Source organism: Heliangelus exortis, chromosome Z (assembly GCF_036169615.1).
Source record: "Heliangelus exortis chromosome Z, bHelExo1.hap1, whole genome shotgun sequence".
In the NCBI taxonomy this organism is placed as follows: Eukaryota; Metazoa; Chordata; class Aves; order Apodiformes; family Trochilidae; genus Heliangelus; species Heliangelus exortis.
In genome coordinates, this window is record NC_092454.1 from 183,415 (window position 1) to 190,417 (window position 7,003).

Consider the following 7,003-nt stretch of genomic DNA (forward strand, 5'->3'; position numbering starts at 1 on the left):
CGAAAACTTCCTTTTCTGCATCCATGAAGAAAACAAAACCCTAAGTATGCAGCAATTAGCAAACTGTCAGCCAAAACTGGATCTGGCCAGTGTCTGACCTGTTTTTTGGTGTTTGTGGGGTCTGAGTGAGCCTCAGGGGGCGCCCGGGGCCAGCAGGGAGGGGCTGGTGCAGAGAAAAGCCAACTGAAACTCAGGGGTCAGAAAAGTTTCTTGGCAGAGAAGTGTGTTGGGTTCTATGAAAAGCCTTTGTAGAGCAGTCACAGACACCCAAACCCTGTGATGAGTTAAACCAAAACCAGAGAGAACTTTGATGTCAACTTTTGATAAGATGTGGGAGGAATGCACGCATAGTTTGCATTTGAGTATTACACTTTGTATATATTGATTTAAAACCCTGGATTAAATCCAGAATATTTAAAATATCTGTAAGCTTATATTTATGTTAAACTGTTAACAATAATGAAAAAATACTCCCCCAAGCACCTTGCAAGCTTTGCTCTTATACACACAATTTTCTCTAGTGATCATTTTAAGAAAATACATTTTTACAAATGGCCAGGAGCACGTAAGTTCCTCAAAATGCTGTGCTGACTGTTGAGAGCTCTGCTTAATTCCCCTCTTCTGTGCAAGTGGGCAGGTGGTGAGGCTTTTTTTTTTTTTTTTTTTTTTGGTTTCACATAAAAGGAACAGATACTGGGTAGCTTTGTCACTGGACAGGGTCCTTGGGTGACCACATTTCCCCGTGGGCCATGTGGTGACCGCCCCGTAAACCTGGGTGTGTTTCTCCATTGCTGCCGGTACCGGTGACAGGCATGGGTCTGGCTGCACCACGGTTAGACTGAGTTCCGGGGCAGGCTGCTGGTGCAGGTTGCAGCCACCAGGAAGGCGTCGGCTCCTCCTGCAACACGTCCTGAGGTGGCTGGTGTCACCTGGGGCAGGAGGGATGCAGTGACCCGAGGGGACTCTGGGAGGTTCTGGAGACCTTCTTTTCACAGTGAAGTTCTCAGAAACACTCCTTGCACGGCATGAACTGAACAGTCCTGTGTCAGAAATTCACATCCTCATCCAAACTCTTGCCAGGAAGGGAAAATCAGTGCCTTGCTCTGTGCAGGGATGGGCGAGCAGGTACCAGATGGGTCGGGGGTTGCAGGGAGGGAGCAGGAGGCATTTGTGCAGCAGAACGTTGACACCTGGTGGTTGGTCCTGCCAACTGCTGCGGTGGGAGCCCTGCAAAGGGTGTCCAGCCTCCCCGACCAAAGGATTTGAAAAACGGAACTGAAAGATGAAAGAATTACCAGTGCTGTGCTGGCACTGGGCATGCGTTGTCCTGTGCGTGTCTGGGTGTCTGTGTAGACACTTGGGGGAACACCAGCACCAGGGTGTCTGTCACGGAGTCCCCAGCCTCGACAGACACAAGGTGTTCAGCAAGCACGCATGCACACCAGAGCCTCAGTCCTAAAAAGCCTCCTCTAGGACTGAATAACTAACTGCTAAAAAAAAAAATATTGCTGGCTTCCTTCTTGACAAAAGAATATCATTCGTTTTATGTCTTCTTCGAGCTGTCCAAAATGTCCATCTTACATAATTAAAATGAACACCAGTTTGTGATACATCAAAATTCTAATTATATCTTTTGAACCTTCTATATATCATAGGTTTGAACATCTTCAGATCTGGCAGGCAGATGGAGTTTAAGAGGAAATATTACACCAACAGATGCTCTTACCTAGTTATTTTTGCTCAGTCTGGGCATACATTGAGAGGTAAGGCATGAAAGCATGTTTTCTTATTGGGCCACCATCTGCTAATTTGAGAAGCTGCTGTCACTGATGACTCAGTATCACTTGCATATGTAAAGATATTACTAAAACAATACTCAAAATAGCTATTATTATATATTAACTTCATTAAAACTGTTGACTAGCACCAACACAAAGCAATAAGAAAATACTGTAATTAATGAGTCCAAAAGGAAAGTAAGTTTAAATAGAATTAGTTGAACAAAGGTTATTTCTCTTGGGAATTTTTCGATCAGTTATAATGAGTTAGAGCAATGAGAAGTAGCAACACAGCAGTGAGCAGATCTCCCAGAAAGCCACTGTCTCCTGGCCACACAAGCTTAGGCTCTCTCTGCATGATCCTCCCTCCAGGCAGCATCTTCTTAGAGAGCTGGAGTCAGACTGTCTGTTCAACCTGAGCTACCCTATCACTTTTCAGAAAATTGATTTGGGTTGAAGATATTAATGGCAATTTTTCATCACAAGCAGTATATTTTTTGGCAGAACATAGCTGTAGGCAGAAACGTCTTTTTGATAGAAAACCTTCCTGCTAAATGATTTTTTAATCCTAGCTCTTGTCTTCAGCATAAATAACTTCAGAAGCAGCAAAATAAACAGTCTCAACCTTAGCAGTACAGTCTGAAGTTACCCAGTTTATTGGTTCAGGGGGTGTTTTAATAGTAGTAACTTTCTCACATGACAGCTGAAATAAAAACTGTGGCATGCAAAGTAAAATTTGCATTCTAGACATGTCTTTCTACATGCCAGAGAATGAATAACCTCTCAAACAGCTGTAAAATTGAATGGAAGCCAAACTCCCCAGAAATTCAGGTGAGGAACACCAGTCCAAAGCTAGAGGCCAAGATAGGAGAATCACCAGTGAATGGAAATGGGTAGATCCACATACATTTCAGAGTTTAATTTATTGCAGATTAGCTAGTGCTGAAGATCTGAGCTGAATATGCTCAGATCAAAAGCAAGGGGCATCTAATTTTCTGATATCATTAAGTAAAGCAGCACAACAGCTGAAAGAGGATGCCAAAAAATGAGGTGCAGATGAGCTTCAACCTCTCTTATCCATCCACCCATCCATGATCCAAAGTTTAATGAATACACCTACTTCAGTCAAGTGCTTCCTTTACACTAGAAAACCATAAGCCAATGAACTTTTTCAGCTAAAGCTTATATAGAAAAGTCCTATGGAAGCAGGAGTGTTGTAAATGTCCTTTATTGTGAAATTAAATGGTAGAGTTCAATATTAACATTAAACACAAAGCAGACTAGGAAGTCTTGTAACCTCTCATTAACTGCAGAGCAGCCTAGATAAAACCCTCTGTCTCCCAGTCAGGGGACTTAGGACAAGGGGTTGCACTGCCAAATTTCCACATGTCCACCAGAAACAGAGGATGCCATACAGACTCTCCAGGGGGAGTCTGGATGTATTCCAGTGTGCTGGACTCCAAGAGTTATGGATGGAGAAGTACTGTCAAAAAGAACTTGGAAACTCAGAGGATAAGCAGATCACCTAAAGGTGTCCTGGGGCTTTTCCAAAGGTGCTTGCCAAATCCAGGAATGCTCAGGCAGCAGTGACAAACTTGGGTGAACAGATGTGGATTCTGTAAAAGGATATGAATTTAAAACTATCCACAATGGAAAAGAGGATGACAGTTCAGTGGTTGCTTGCAATACCCTTCTAATGCTTTACACCTTGTATTACATCTTCCATGCTTCCATGAAGAGAAAATATTGCACTGTGTTAAGGCCCATTTAAAACAAATAAAAATCATAGGTATGTGCACGTTTAACTTATTATATTTTAGACAAACACAGTATGCAGAAACTAGGAGTAAGCATCCTTAGAATTTATGGCTTTAGGTGGTACCAGGAGATTTAATTTATCATTTTGGCTCATCAGGTAAAAGCATTCATGACTTAATTAGCTCTGTGCACTTGAACAAGTATTTAATCATGCAGTTCTGCTGGCATTTTTTCCCTACTGTGTTTGAGAAAAAGTAGATCCCAGGAAGCAGGCGAGTTCTAGTCTAGCACTTGCCATTTCTGTGCCCTTCCTTGCATGGCAGCAGTTCTAGTGGGGAAGCATTCAGTTCCTGTTTCTGCAGGGCTCTGCAGGCTGCCCCAGGCAAAGCCCAGGAGGGGAGAGGGTGCTGGCAGTGACCCCCAGAGCTCAGCTTCCCCAGGAGAGGTCGGGTGGTGGCAGCAGGCACCTGGCTGGGTTCATCACTGGGTTTGTGCCATCTGGGTGTTGCCATTGTTCCTGAAGGGCTACAGAAACAGTTTTCTTTCTCTTTTCTTTCATCCAGTACAACACAGTTTGATGGGGGTTTCACTGATAGCTCTGCTGGCCTCACAGCTGTCTCATCTGACCCCACCTCTCAACACAGAGAAGCCAAACCAAATCCATTGCTCCCGATATCCCTAAGATAGGCCTAAAGCAAAGCCTACAAAATTTTGAGAATCAGCTAATCAGGATCTTATAGTTAGCTCTGTACTTCTTTGAAAGACTGCAGTGCTTCTTACAGCCAAGAGAAGTATCATATCTGGTACATTCTGACAGTCTCAAAGCAGTTCTTAAAAACTTCCAGACCGATGCCCAATTGGTCCTGTGGGCTGGTATTGTGGGCAGCACTGGCAGTCAACAGAAGGGAAAAGAAAGGAGAAGAGCTGACAGACATGAAGAAGACATGATGTGAAGAGAGAATAATTCTGGGACCACTTTAAATACATGTAGTACTGAAAACCATCACATTAAGGGTGGAATTAATCTGTGGCTTGATCCGAGCAGTCTCGGGTCTGCAGGAACTGGAGCTGGACAGATAGGTCTCCAGGCTGCCTGATGGTAATCAAGAGGAAAGAGGTGCCTTCCTCCACAGAACTTGTGCTGTCTTACCTGGCATGCCCAACATACATCCTCTTACAGATGTCAGAAGTAAAGCTGCCTCACCTTTAGAGGGGTGAAATAAACCCTGGAGACCATGCTAAGCCACAAGAGAGCCCAGGAAACACCTGGGAATGGTTGGACCTTGTGTGTAGTGAAGCCACTTGCACAACAGGCTGAAGTCTTTTCGTGCTGAATTCAATAGACTTGAAAAAATGAAAGCAGGGTGCTGGCAAATGCCTGCAATGTTTCTGCCTGAAGAAGGGCTGGGGAAGTCCTGTCACTTCCTCCTGCATCCGCTGCAGATGCAGGTGCCAGGGCTGGTTGCTGTGCTAACACCACCTACATGCATCCTGGGCTCATGCTCACTGTGCACACCCATAAAAAAGGATGGGAGACAGAATTTTTTCCTGATAGCTCTTAAAATAAGCCTGGTATGACTAAACTGCAACACTGGTAACCTTAGAAAATAAGTAACTGCTTAATTTCCATAACATGGAGGTGTTCTTACTTAATTCCTACTGCCATTACTAAAAGGGTTATCAAACTCTAAACCCAACAAAAAACCCCAACCAAAATTCCCAACCCCTTCTCTCATAACCTAAACCTATTTCCAGCTCATAGCAAACAACTTGGACCTCAAAATGCCACACTTTAGTGAGCAGATCTTACTGTTTGCATTAAAACTCTGTGCAAGGGAGGAGTAAACCTGAGATGCATTGTACTTAGTCAGGAGCATTTGTCAAGGGGAACAGGGCCCTGAAGCTTAATGCACATGAGAGCTGCCAAAGCTACTAATTAGCTGACAGAGAATGAGGAAAAGTAGTTGATGCATGAACAAAAGCAGCAATTAGAAATAGCAAAACCAGCCCTGAAATCTTAGTGAAGAGCTAGGTAGTGCAGATGGCTTTCTGCAGCCACAGACAAATAAAGGATGCTTAAGATAAGTTGTGTTAGGGAGAAGGTAGCTTGCAGAGCTTTGTGTAGATATAGAAGGCAAATTCTGAGCCTGAGCTTATTTGCATCACATTAATGCACTTCTTCCAAACCTAGTCAACATCCCAAACCAAATAGCATGTAAGTAACTTAGCCTAGCAGGTATTTCAAGCAAAAAATAAATTCTGTACCCAAACAATTGCACTTCAGGAAAACAAAAACCCAGGGCTTCAGTCCAGAAAGGGCATCCACCACAAACCAAAGAGAGCTTTAACAAATGCCTAGGTTTAGTTATGTGTTTTAATCCCACTGATTTCACTGGGATTTAAATGTTGTCTTAATTTATGCATGTTGAACTTTTAAAATGCTTTACTGGATATGGGCCAAAGGAAACGGGTGCCTCTTGCAGCTTGTGCTTAAGAACCAGAATATTTCACAACACCAACAATTAAAACAGTTAAAGCAGTTCCTAAAGGCAGGGATACAGTAAGAAAATCCCTTTCACAGTTCTGTTTTTAAGTAGAGCTCAGAATGAGTTTTCCTCCCCAGAACCTGCTGCCACAGGCAGAGCTGCCAGGCAGTTGGCATAGGTCCCTCTCCAGTTCCGTGATGTTCTCCTCACCATGTTTGAATACATTTAGAGATGAAGCATACCTAAGTATGAACCCTCAAAGGTTGCTCAGTTCCTATGTGGGCTGGCAGAGGCTGAGGGCTGAATCTGAGGAGGAATTGTGAGGTGTTGGAGCTTTCTGGCAGGGGGAACTCTGCAGCTCCTTCACATCATGCCAGGAGAGACAGGCCCTCACACCAGGGCTGCTGCTGCAGAAGCCATGAAGGAGCCTGCCAGCAGACAAGCAGAACCTGTCACTGCCCTTCTCTGGACAACCTTTAAGGCTTAATAATTGGCTTTTTTCTCTATCCACGTTTCTCAAGGAAACTGCCCAAATATTACTGACACTCACTTGGGTACCTTTGTGAGGCAATGGAGAAAGATCATGTAGGGTTAGGCAGCACTGCAGATGCGGTGCCTGTGCCTCCACCAGCAAGATCCTGGGGTTCAGAGGCTGAAGGCCCTGGGGAAATGAACTTCATCTCTGAGGCCCAAGCAAACACATACACATGGGGCTACACACCAAGTGTCAGGTTGTGACAGGAAGCAAGTGTCTCACTTGATGTCACTTTATCCTTTCTAAGCTTGTGTGTGCTGGAACCTTTATCTTAAGATTTCCGGTGTTAGGGTAGACTTTTAGCTTTTTTACTTCAGTGAGTATATGTCAATTTGGCTTGGGAAACAACTGAGTAGGTCTGTTTTGGTTTTTTTTTGTTTTCTTAAATGATCACAGAAAAGCAATGGCTGGTGTCCAGGAACACCATTGCTGTACTTCAGCCTGAA

The 7,003-nt window shown here is 44.0% G+C and overlaps 1 protein-coding gene across 1 annotated transcript in view; it reads left to right on the forward strand.

Annotated features, from left to right (window-relative positions):
• The first annotated feature begins 867 nt into the window (after positions 1–867).
• Positions 868–7,003, forward strand: part of LOC139790132 (alpha-protein kinase 2-like) — a 103,386-nt gene continuing 97,250 nt past the window's right edge. The window contains exon 1 of the mRNA XM_071731531.1: positions 868–1,763. The gene's annotated coding sequence lies outside the window, so the exon portion shown is untranslated. The remainder of the gene's footprint in view (positions 1,764–7,003) is intronic.